This window comes from Triticum urartu, chromosome 5A, assembly GCF_056163025.1.
Source record: "Triticum urartu cultivar PI428250 chromosome 5A, HENAU_Tu73, whole genome shotgun sequence".
NCBI classification, from domain to species: Eukaryota; Viridiplantae; Streptophyta; class Magnoliopsida; order Poales; family Poaceae; genus Triticum; species Triticum urartu.
In genome coordinates, this window is record NC_141877.1 from 551,256,984 (window position 1) to 551,270,582 (window position 13,599).

A 13,599-nucleotide genomic window follows, 5' to 3' on the forward strand; every position below is an offset into this window, starting at 1 on the left:
TTGGCTGATGTGGCCGGTTTTTACAGCCACGCGTGCACTTACAAGCAGGATCCATTTGTCTGTAATTATGTCAATGCAGCCAAATACTAGATTAGACCTATCTGCAATATATTACACCAATATGTGGTGTTTTCCGCAACAAACACGTATAGTAGGTGTTTTGCGCAACGCCAGCCCCAATAAGTGGTGGTTTGTGCAATTCCCTCCAGAAAAAACAGCCCATCAGTGTACAAGTGCGATATGTTGTGCGGCCCATGTCAGCAGCGTGCGACAGGCCTAGCTTCCTTTCCATGTGCGTGGGGCCGGCGTCGATGAATACGGCCACAAAAAAACGGATGCACACATAATACAGAGGCAGCGGGGATCCACATGGCGCCAGGACGGATGAGATACCGGTTGGCCTGGTGCTCAGCCGCCATTGGCATTTTTCGATGGTACTTGAGCCATTGTTGATGATTATGTCGGGCAGAGCCGGGTACAGAACATATTCTTCTTAAAGTAGACTTCGTGTCACTCATGCCACTATCATAGCTTTCCCCATAGGGTTACAACTCATGATACTTAAGGGTTACCCCGTGGACACAACCTCTTTAAGACCATCTCCAACAGTGGTGTGAAAAGACGCGCGCGCGGGGTAAACCGGCATTTTAGCGCGCTCCAGCGGTGGCAGGAAAGTAGCGTGCGCGGGAAAAGGCAGCAACTCGTGCGCTAGATTTGGCGCACCGCTTCCGGCGCGCCTATAAATTGCGGCGCTTGCCACGCGGCCTCCACACTGCCACGTGCGCTCTCCCCGCTTCCTCTGCCGCTTGCTCGCCCCGCCCCCACCGTGCCACCATGCCACCGCGCCACCGGGGATCGTCTGGCTACCGCGGCTTCCTCGAGTGCCCCGGCGGCAGCTACTACACCGAGATCCGGTCCGGCAATGTCCAGCTCGTCCTCGGCACGTTCGCGACCGCGCATGAGGCCGCCCGCGCGTACGATGCGGTGGCGTGGCGCCTAGAGAGGCCTCCGTCGCAGATGAACTTCCGTGACGTCTTCACGCACGAGCAGGCGCAGGCCGTCGCCCCTCCACCTCGTCTTATCACGGATCAGGACCGTGCGGAGCACGGTCGGCGGCAGCACCGCCTCCTCATCGCCGAGGAGGATGAGCGAGCCATGGAGGAGTGGCGCCGGCGCCACCCGGAGGACATCGCCGCCGAGCGCGCCTACTGGGCGGAAAGGACGGCAAAGCGTCGGGCAGAGCGGGCGGACAGGCGTCGGCGGAAGGCACTGGCGATATCACAGTGCGATATCGTTTAAGCAGGTGAGGAGTCGATCTTTGAGGATAACGATCTTCGTTGGGACGAGATGTGGCTCGATACCTCGGAAAACACCAGCGAGGATGATGATGATGATGAGGACGACTCGGAGTAGGTTGTAGTTTCACCATAGTTTATCTAATTGCACCGTAGTATGTAGTTGCACTGTAGTTTTTATGTAGTTGCTGTAACACCCCGGATGTAACTTTCCCAATTTGTACTCCAACTCTTGCCGTTTCCGGCGTTAAGTTATATTTATTCCTCGGGTTCGGGTCTTTGTCTCCGTGTGTTGTTTTCGTTTTCATGCATCTCATATCATGTCATCATGTGCATTGCATTTGCATACGTGTCCATCTCATGTATCCGAGCATTTTCCCCGTTGTCCGTTTTGCATTCCGGCGCTTCGTTCTTCTCCGGTGGTCATTTCTAGCTTTCTTTCGTGTGTGGGGATTAAACATTTCCGGATTGGACCGAGACTTGTCATGCGGCCTTGGTTTACGACCGGTAGACCGCCTGTCAAGTTTCGTATCAATTGGACTTCGTTTGATACTCCAACGGTTAACCGAGGGACCGAAAAGGCCTCGTGTGTGTTGCAGCCCAACACCCCTTCAATTTGGCCCAAAACCCACCAAACTCTGCTCCATGTCCTAGAGCGTTCGATCACGATCACGTGGCCGAAAACCGCACCTCATTTGGACTCTCCTAGCTCCCTCTATGCCTATATATACACCCCTCCGTTTTCGGATCATCTCCCCTCTCGAAACCCTAAAAAAAAGATCCACCGCGCCGGCCGGCCACGTCCGATCCGACCGGACGCATCGCCGCAGCCAGCCAGGCGCCGCCACGTGGCGGGCGGACCACATCCCCGCCGCCTCCCAGCCGCCGGCCCGCAAGGCCCGGGGCCGGCCCTCTCCTTCGCCCGACCGGGCCCGAGGCCAGCACCTCGCCCGCGCCTTTCTTCTCCGGCGACCGCCGCTCGCCGCCACCATCGCCGCCGCACCGCCCGGCGCCGAGCCCGGCCGCCACCGACCTCGCACCGCCGGCCATCGCCGGATCTGGCCGGGCCCCGCCGTCCTCTTCCTCCTCCTCCCACGCCGGCCTTCTTCCCCGTCAAGTCCGGCGAGCTGCTACAGTAACTCTGGCGTGCATCGGGAAGTGTGCGGATCTGGATCCAGATCTGAGAAATTCATCTCGGTTGACTTTTTCATCCCTAACCCTAAATTTTTGTGCATACTTTGACCAGTGATATCTCCGCATCCGTAGCTCTGTTTTGGACATATAGTATATCAAAATGTTCATCTCGACGAGTACATCATTTCATTCCATTGCATCATTTTCATTTGAGCTCATCTTGATGCCCAAAATGCTGTTAGAAGGAGGCTTCGTGAGTTAATTGTCAGATCTGCTAGTTCATCTTAGACTTTTGTCATTTTTGCCATGATTATTGTGTACATGATATGCCTGTGAGTCCTTCATATGTTTTATTAAGCATTTTGTCTTCTTTCCAGAGGTGCAACCCATGCATTTTTAGGATGTGTGTGGTGACTTGTGCAAGCTTGCAAAGTGAGGCACCCGGTAAATCTGTTTTCAGGGACTTTGTTGTTTTCACTAAGTCTGGGATATTTTAGTTCATGATGCCATATGTTCAGCTTGTTTCCTAGTGATCCGTGCCTCTTTTGAGGATGATCAGTAAAGGAGTTTTGTTAATCATGTTATGATCTATCCATCCATGTATTTGTTTGCAATTATGGAGCACCCTAGCTTGAGTCAATCGAGCTCTACTTTTGCTTCGTGGTGAATCTGGGCAGATCGTCAACTCGTTTGCGATTTTGCCGGCGTTGTTGTAGTTGATCCATGCATACTATGCCATTGTTCTTGCCATGTCTAGCTTGTATTTTGTGCCTTATTTATGGGTGTATGCTTGCCTTGCCATGACTTGCACCTTAGTGAGTGCATCGAGCTCGTTTACATGCCTTCGTGAGTTATATTTCAGCATGTCTCAGTTTTCACTAAGTCTGAAAACGGATTATGTTTTGGCTATGTTCGTGTGCCCGTTAGTATATTTTGTGATCCCTTTTGGCCCCAGGTCACTTTGGGACTTTTGTTAAGCTTGTTGAGTAGCTCCATTACATGTTCTTACTTGTCTTAATCAGGTCATGTATCATGTTGTTTTTCTGCTCCGAAGAGGGCTTCGTGATCTGAAATTTCAGACAAGTGTTAATTTCACTAAGTCTGGAATCTGTTTTGCATTTGCGTTTTTGCCATGCTTGTTTGAACCTCATAATGGATGAATTGGCCATAGCTCAGTGCTAGTCTTTTGTTAAGCATCTTGTGTGCATCCCTGCCATGTACTTTGTTGTCATGTTTGGTGGCTGTAGCATGTTCATCTCATTGCATTTAGATGCCTACTTGCTGTAAATCGCATACCGGTGTCATTCTTAAAACGCTTGCCATTTCCAAACCGTAACTCCGATTCCGATGATCTTTATATCGTTTTCAAGCGATTTCATCTCATATTTCCAGTGGCACCCTTGGAATTCCAAGTTGAGGCAAGGTTCATGCATTTCCTGTCATATCTTGCATTTTGCATCCCGCATCGCATCCCGCATAGCATGTCATCATTTCATCATATTGCTTGGTCTTGCACGTGGTTGATTGTATACTTGTTGCTTGTTTGTCTTGTTTGGGTAGATCCGGGAGACGAGTTCGCTACCGAGGAGCCCGTTGAGTTTGCTTGTGAGGATCCAGTCAACTCTGACAACTGTGCAGGCAAGATGATCATACCCTCGAAATCACTACTATCTTTGCTATGCTAGTTTGCTCGCTCTTGCTATGCCAATGCTACGATGCCTACCTTTTGCTTGTCAGCCTCCCAATTGCCATGTTGAACCTCTAACCCACCATTGTCCTAGCAAACCGTTGATTGGCTATGTTACCGCTTTGCTCAGCCCCTCTTATAGCGTTGCTAGTTGCAGGTGAAGATTGGAGACCGTTCCTTGTTGGAACATCTTTTATTTACTTGTTGGGATATCATTATATTGCTATGTTATCTTAATGCATCTATATACCTGGTAAATGGTGAAAGGCTCGGCCTCTCGCCTAGTGTTTTGTTCCACTCTTGCCGCCCTAGTTTCCGTCATATCGGTGTTATGTTCCCGGATTTTGCGTTCCTTACGCGGTTGGGTTATAATGGGAACCCCTTGATATTTCGCCTTGATTAAAGCTTTTCCAGCAATGCCCAACCTTGGTTTTACCATTTGCCACCTAGCCTTTTCTTTCCCTTGGGTTCTGCAGACTCAAGGGTCATCTTATTTTAACCCCCCCCGGGCCAGTGCTCCTCTGAGTGTTGGTCCACCTGTCAGCTACCGGTGGCCACCAGGGGAAACTCTGGGCTGGCCTACCCGTACCTAGGACAATCTGAGTGTGCCCTGAGAAAGAGATATGTGCAGCTCCTATCGGGATTTGTCGGCACATTCAGGCGGTGTTGCTGGTCTTGTTTTAACCTGTCGAAGTGTCTTGAGTTACCGAGATACCGAGTCTGATCGGAACGTTTTGGGAGGAGGTCTATTCCTTCGTTGACCGTGAGAGCTTGTCATGGGCTAAGTTGGGACTCCCCTGCAGGGATTGAACTTTCGAAAGCCGTGCCCGCGGTTATGGGCAGATGGGAATTTGTTAATGTCCGGTTGTAGATAACTTGAACCTTAATTAATTAAAATGAATCAACTGTGTGTGTTACCGTGATGGCCTCTTCTCGGCGGAGTCCGGGAAGTGGACACGGTGTTGGAGTTATGCTTGCGCAGGTTGTTCTTCTAGATTCTCGCTCGCGCTTTGCCTCCTCTTCTCGCTCTATTTTGCATATAAGTTAGCCACCACATACGCTAGTCGCTTGCTGCAGCTCCACATATACTTTTGCCTTACCCTTCCTATAAGCTTAAATAGTCTTGATCGCGAGGGTGCGAGATTGCTGAGTCCCTGTGGCTCACAGATACTATATCTCCAGATGCATGTCCAGGTGATTCCGCTCCAGGTGATGAGTACGAGCTCAAGTGGGAGTTCGACGAGGACTCTCAGCGATATTATGTGTCTTTTCCTGATGATCAGCAGTGGTGCCTAGTTGGGGTTTGATTCGGGCCTTGTCGCATGTTGGGTTCTTTTCTATTTTGGCGCCGTAGTCGGGCCATGAGTGTTTGTATGATGGATGTTATTTATGTACTTTGATGTGACGTGGCGAGTGTAAGCCAACTATGTATCTCCCCCTTTTATTCTATTATACATGGGATGTTGTAATGATTGCCTGACTTGCGACATTGCTTTCAATGCGGTTATGTCTCTAAGTCGTGCCTCGACACGTGGGAGCTATAGCCGCATCGAGGGCGTTTCAGTTGCACCGTAGTTTTATCTATCTATGCTATGAACTATGTAAAATATCTATGTATCATTTTATCTATGAACTATGTATTGTTTTATCTAAAAAATATGTATGCAACCTAGTCCAGAGTGTTCATGTGATAGCGCGCGCTGCATTTTAGCGCGCCTGCTGGAGCTATGCGCGCGCTAAATTTTAGCACGGCTGCTGGAGCCAGCGCTGCCCGCCGCGCCAAATCAGGCGATGGGCACGCCGCACGTTGGGCGGCTGTTGGAGATGCTCTAAATGTTCTCCGTAATTTCTGGTCAAATGTGAAGAATAGGGGCAAAGGCTTTTACTGTCACCTTGAATTGCCTTCACGTCCTAGCCCTTTATGGTGACATACTTTGTGACCATAAGGCACAAATGCTGAGTGGGGCCCCTTCACAACATTCAGGAAGTTATTAAACTAAGCATACAACAAAGAATATCGTATCCACAATAACGTTTCAGATCCTACACATATCAAGGTTCATCCATATCCTTGATAATTAGGGAAAAGTGCTCTAGACCTATCTTCTCACACATGGAGATAACAAACATCATGACAAAAGTGCTCTAGACCTATCTTCTCGATCTTTCAGATCTGCTGTTGGTGGAGGACATGGGAAGAAATGGCAGATGGCTGGCCACCAGCGTCGGCCACCTAGGGCTTTGCACGGCGGTGTCGACCGACAACAGCAAGGAAGAGAAGCATTTTAGGAGACGCCCTAGTGGCCGAGATGAGTGGTCACGCTAGTCGCCCTAGCGAGTGATGCGGCAACATTGTTGTTTCTTGTTTTTCGACATCACTTCACTAGTTGAGTAGGTAGAGTTGTCCACTTATCCCAGACAACCCTTAGAAACTTGTGAGTGTGCCTAAGAAGTTCATCCCCACTACTTTATTTATCTTAACATGCACACATGACACACCATCACACATGCCACCTCATCAATTCTGTTACATTTATTTCTTTTAACATGCATGCATGAAAATTGTTGAGTAAATAGGCAATTTCTCGATTAAATTAATCCATGAGTAAATCACTAGCATGGCATTGACTAAGTTGATGACGTGCTGACCCTGATCTAAACATGCACGTACTAAGCAAACAGTAGACAAATCTCTACATACTGCTAGTACTGCTAATATGAAAATAATCAGGAGCGGGATAAACGAGTTATACCCTCGAGTAGGCCACACAGAGGCCGCGGCTTTGGTGGCAGCAGCGGCGTCCTCGGCGGCCTTCTTGTCGGCTTCAGCTTTCTCGACGGCGGCACGGTCGGCGTCGGTGGACATGGTGATGATGAAGGCGACGCGGACGTAGAGGAAGTAGACGATCGGAAGCGAGCAGTCGCGTAATCGCTGCCCAAAAACTTATTCGCCCCTCACCCCGTACAGGAACCAGAAGGGCGTGGTTTCGGAGACCTGCTCTCCCGTCGACCGTGTACGCGGCGGACGGGATGGAGTCACCGGCGGCAGCAGCAGCAAAGGAACGACGGTGGGCGTGAGCAGATGTGATCTGTTCGTAGCGACTAGGGTTAGGAGACACCACATACTTATAGGCGCAGCCGTGTGGACCGTGACAGCCCACGATCCGACGTCTCAGATCGTGGCCTAGCTGTCAGAAAACTCTCCGTTAGTGACTGGCAAAAATAAGCGCGTAGGTGTGAGCTCGGCTCGGCTCAATCCCGCAACCCGCGGCGCGGCGCGGCGCGTCGTGATGAGGCGGGCGGCGGAGGAGGAGTGCGCGAGTGCCTCTTCTCTTCTCAAGCTCCAATAGCATGTAGAAGAGAAACCCTTATAAACCACTCCAACTCTCCTTCCACTTCCGGGGTGGGACTAAACTTAACCCACATGAGCCCTTAGAGATTTTTCAGAAATTGCAATATGGGCCTAGAGCCCATCTCAGATTTCAGCAAAAATGCTACATATACTGACTCCCTGAACATGCACACACCCCACTTTATGAACTCCACTACTATTTATCTCAACATGCATATGAGATACTACTTAATATTAATTTTATAATTATATAAAACCAAATACAAAAATACATATATTTTAAATCTTTACTCTAATTTTCAAATTCAAGACAACTAAATCTCACCAAAATAATATACCGCAAGCAATTCACGCATGTTCCCACCGCAATGCGCGAGGTGTCATCTAGTTTTCCAAGTAAACAAGAACTCACTTGTACTTCTGGCTCATGGGACGTGCAAAATGGCCAAGCGGCCTAGCGGTTCAAGCGAGTCGGGTTCGAGCGAGTTGGCCTAAGCTCAGCTCAGTTTATACTTAAATTCGAGTGAGCCGTATCCGAGTGAAGTTGAAAGTCGAGCTATAGAAAGCATTCGTATCTCAAGTCGACCATGAGCTAGTTTCAAGCTAAATAAGACAATTTATTATTATTATTATTATTTAAAACCATTTTTCTACTAGATAGGCCACACCAACATTAAAAAACATAAGAAGGCACATATGTTGTTGAACTTTGGCCATAAATAATAATATACTTATCACATGACTGACCAGGTACTATATAAATGCTTAAATTTGCTTCACCTGCTTGTAGATAAATTGAAGAAAAATCACACACACAACATATATTGTTATAAATTATCGTATTATCTAATATACTATAAAATCATTCAACATGCTAACTAAATTATCTTGGGAGCGCCATTTTGGCTCTGAGGAGCATATGCTCCCAGATGAACAGTAAATTCAAAGCAAATAGTAAATAAAATTTTAAAATTCTGATTTTTTTTGTAAATGTTCATCATAGTGTAAAAAGCGTGCTTGAAAATTTTCATGTGAAAACAAAAGTGCTTCGTTGTTGAGAAAAATAAAGTGTAACATTTGGAGGTAACATTTGACATTCGATTTGTTTTTTGTTTTTGCAAAGATCAAAATGCTTATGGTTTCCCCCTGAAAATTTGCAGGTAGCATTTGAGCATGACAATGAACATATGTATTTTTTCCAAATGTTTTTGACATTTGCAAAATACATTTTTGGCGACCAGGAGCATATGCTCTCTAGAGCCAAATTGAATTTCTGAATTATCTTAAGCTATCAAACTAATATTGAGCGGGCTAGTTCTGATTGAAGATCAGCTTGTTTCTCAGTTGAGCCATATAAAACGCTCATATTCGGCTCGTTTCTTTTCTAGTCGAGCCAAAAAAAGAGTCGATCGTGAATGACTTGTGAGCCTTGAGCTTTTATCACAGCCCTAGTTCAAACCAGGTAGCCACGCGAAATGGAGACTGCGACGCCACTATACGCTTCTTGCTGCGAGTGTTAATCCGCTGCCGCCCACATGAGCGTAGATTTGGTTCGCCCATGAAGTGACTGTAACAAGCGTTGGCCTACATTTACGCGGGATTCGCCAACTTTTTGTTTTATTGTTTCCTTTCCTTTTTTTGGTTACCTCTTTATTTCTTTTAATTTTAAAAATAACTGTTAAGTATTCACGTTTTCATTAAAATGTTCATCACAATTGAATATAGGGTTTATATATCTTAAAAATAATAATTTTCGTACCAGTTCTGTCATGAAATAAAAATGTGTGTTCTTGATTTTTTTTCTAATTGTTAAAATCTTTTAAAAAGTGCCCAGATATTTTCTTAGATTTTTTTGTGAATTTTATAAAATGATGGTGCAATTTTCTAAGTATTCATTTATTTTCAAAAAGTTCATACAATTAATAGAAGGTTTTCACTTATGTTTTTAAAGCTTTCTCACAATTTGAAAACATTCATACAATTTAATAAGTTAATGCATTTTAAAAAATAAATATTTATTTAAAATGAGATTCACGAGTTAGAAAAATGTTAATAACTTTTTTCAATATGTTCTTTGTATTTTATCAAGTATTGATATTTTTTAAAATATTCACGTATTTTCAGAAAGACATTTTTAAAAATAAATACCAAAAAAGGTAAAAAAAGGAAACTTGAAGAAGAAAAGGAAAAAAAATGACATTCCCCTCAATAAATATTAATACATAAATGACATGAAAACAATATCTTTTAAGGAAAACCACCGAAGAGCATCTCCAACAGCAGCCCTATAAATTATAAGAAGGTATTTAGAGCACAAGATGGCAAAAAACACCCTCCAATAGTTGCCAATTCCTAACAGTCTTGCAAAAAAATTAGGGCATCCCAAAAAAGGGGGGCACCTCGTGCATCAAATATGTGTCACGCAGCCGGCTGCCGCAAAACAAAAACGGCAGCCCACCCACCCGCAACCGCTCGCTCAACCACCCGCAACCACACTCCTCCCTTCCACCGGTGTCAGATCTGTGGCTACCGCACCCGCCTACGGCCGGATTTGCTTCCCCGCCGCGTCCCACAGCCGCCGGTCTAAGGAATCACACCGCCGCGCCCGTATTGCTGCCCAATTCCCCTGCCGACCCCGACGCTTTTCCAGAGCCGCCGCATCCTCTCCGGCCCGCCGCCGCCATTTTTTATCGAGGCCGCTTCCTCTCCAGCCTGCCGCCATGGCTCCTTCGTGCAAGAGCTCCTTCGGCTACAATGGAAGGCGACGGTGGCCGTCCGACAGCTACGGCGCGGTGTTCCAGCACACCGGCAACCAGTATTGGCTCGACACTTTCACGTTGGCCAACATTGTCGCCCGTGCGTACGACGTCGTAGTGTGGAGTCTTGCCCCCTGCTCGAAGCTCAGCCTGGAGAGTGGGACTTGGGCGGATGTGTAGCACATTGGTCCGCCAGTGACAATTGGGTTGAGCCCGATCTAGGATCCTCACATTGTTATCGATGAGTGCGAAAACATCCATAAGAGTGATGAGGTCACCATGGCGGCATTTGCTCGGGCACATCCAGAGTATGTGCAAGCCGAGAGGGAAGTCTACTGAAAGAAGAAGGCCGAGAAGTGCAAGAATGACGATGAGGCAGGGCCTTCCTTGTCACAAAGCAAGAAAAGGAAGAATGGAGGAGGTGGCAATGTGGTCAACATCATCGAGTGACGAGTCCGACGGCATTGACCGGGACAATGTGTAGTTTAAAGTTGGTAGTCTAAGTGTTATGTAGTATTTGAACTATGATTATAGTTGGTATTTGAACTATGTTTTTGTCGATCATTATTTGAAATGTGAAATATGGCTGAAGTAGTTCAAATGTTTAGTTCAGAAATAAAATGATTTGGTTGATCTGGGTGCCCTATTTTAGGGCTGTTGTTGGAGACGACGCTTCCTCGTGCCCAAAGAAACCAGTTTTCATGCCCATTTTTTTCAAAATAACTAAATGTATGTCGCTTGAATATAGAATTTGGGTCAGTCGATTTTCATGTGAAGGAAGGACCAGCCGGAGTGAAGGAAGAAGCTCACCGGAGGGAGGGAAGGAGCTCGCTGGCGACCCCACTATCTATCTTACTGTGGCAGGGGGGCCCCCATTATCTATCTTAGGGGTGTGGGGGTGGTGCAATATCGGCGGAAAAAACTGGGAATCCCCGGGGCTAGAGGGATGACCGGGGGCGGCAGCACGACGGTGGGAGGAGGTTGAGGGGAGGACGGGTGTTGACACCAGATTTTGGCATGATCAAAAACATAATTAAGAAGGCCTCAAATGGAAAAGTACTCAAAGTGAGAAAGTTTTGTATCGTCAAAAGGAGAAACTTTGGTATTTGGGCCATAGCCATCCGGTCTCATCTCTAAGGCTGAAAATGTGTTCGAACTACTAAGATTTAATATCCAAAACACTATTCGGCTGATTACGCCCCCAAGATGGTCTCATATGAGAAAACTTTCTACACGAATTGTCTTTGTCTCGTCGAAATTGTCGATTTGGATATAAACATCGTGTAAATTGGAGTTCGTATGCAAAATTTAGAGATAAAACAGTGTGCTGCAAAAGTTTGCCCCGGAAGTTCCGGACAACTTCCGGGGAGGTTCCGGGCTAAACCGAAAGTTTGCACGCGGTGCGCCCTGAAAACTGGAGTTTTAACATTACTTGCAGATTTGCGGGCCCGAATTCAACCTCAAGATGAACTTGGATGAAAAAGTGATCGACTGACGAGTTTTTCTCCATTGCAAGATCTACAACTTTGCTTTTGGGACCATCGTGATCCGGAGTCGTATGCGACCTACAGATTCAGTGCAAGAGGGCTACTTGATATAATTTGAGCCCGGAAGTTCCGGGCCAGACCGGAAGTTCCAGCCCTCGTAGTCCAAGTTAGGGTAACTTTTGAAGATTTGGACATGCCGCCTCATATATATGTAAGGGGTGACGCCCGATTGAACAACACACAATCGATCTATCAATATATATCACTTTTTACCTTTACCTTTATCTCTCTCCCTTGTTTTTTTCTTCCTTGTTCTTTGTTCATTCTTCTTCATTTCAGGGCGGCGAACCTCGAGGCCCTAGGGGCGGCCAGGGCGACCTAGGGCAGCCCATAGCCGTCGCGCGCCTTGACGGGGTCCCTACCGGGCGCGTGGGGTTTTGGTTCTTCAAAAGCGCCCGCCGGATTGCTTGCGTACCGCGCTTCTGGACGGGTCTCCTTCGACGTGAGTTGCGGTGCATCACGCCCGGCGTCGAAGGTACACGGTGACGTGTTCATGTGCGAACACACTTTTTGGCGACTCTGCTGGGGACCGAAGCTTTGAATGGTCTCCGGCCCGTTCTTGCTACGAAGATATCGTCATTAAGAAGTTGTGATCTACAAAGATAATATAAATACCCAATTCTCCTTTGTAGATGCAAATAATGCATATGTTGTTGCTAGATCGTCTAATGAGCATATTGTATCGGCTAGCCCTAGTTTTATCAATCACGCCTCTAATTATGTGCAACAGCCGATTCAGAATAATCTTCATGCTTCAACTTCATATAATTTTAGCAACATGCAACATATGTATCCCAACTCCCATGCATCGGCAACCCCATAAATCTATATGTTGATGAACAACATGATGAGTTCGGTTAATCAAGTTGAAACACCCCATATAGGAACTTTCAATGGCATGCAGCATAGTGTTTCATCTTTTTATTCATCGACAACTAATTTGCAACATGTTAATCCAAACATGTCGGTGGATAGGGGAATTGGCCATGCTACTATTAGTTATTCGGCCAATTACCCTCAAACATCGTATGCTACACATCATGCTACTAATTTTTCGGCACCATATGCAATTGTAGATGTTCATAATTCGGCTCCGCGCCTTCATGCTCATGGCCGAATAAGTGAGAATTCTACCAGAGCGCATGTGTCTTTTCCTAGTAACGTAGCATATCATGTTGCCCCAGCACAATTACAGAATTTCAATGACATCTCGTTACCGAAAGAGTCTGAAAGTATTGGGGGGTAATCCGATGAAGATTGGGCTGAAATTGGGCGAAAAAAGCTTAAGGATAGCCTAGCTGCAATGTTTGCTGAATTCAAAATTTTCTACGCATCACCAAGATCAATCTATGGAGTAATCTAGCAACGAGGGGAAGGAGAGTGCATCTACATACCCTTGTAGATCGCTAAGCAGAAGCGTTCAAGTGAACGGGGTTGATGGAGTCGTACTCGTCGTGATTCAAATCACCGATGATCCTAGTGCTGAACGGACGGCACCTCCGCGTTCAACACACGTACAGCCTGGTGACGTCTCCTACGCCTTGATCCAGCAAGGGGAGAAGGAGAGGTTGGGGAAGACTCCATCCAGCAGCAACACGACGGCGTGGTGGTGGTGGAGGAGCGGGAGACTCCAGCAGGGCTTTGCCAAGCACTACGAGAGACGAGGAGGAAGAGAGGTAGGGCTGCGCCAACAGGGAGAGGATCTCGTGTGTCTTGCAGCCTCCAATACCTCAAGTATATATAGGGGAAGGGGAGGGGCTGCGCCCCCACCTAGGGTTCCCTCCCTAGGGGTGGCGGCAGCCCCCAGATCCCATCTGGGTGGCGGCCA

At 47.1% G+C, this 13,599-nt stretch overlaps 1 pseudogene; it reads left to right on the forward strand.

Moving 5' to 3' along the window:
* Window positions 1-834: 834 nt before the first annotated feature.
* LOC125555381 (uncharacterized) lies at window positions 835-1,413 on the forward strand (annotated as a pseudogene).
* Window positions 1,414-13,599: the final 12,186 nt, after the last annotated feature.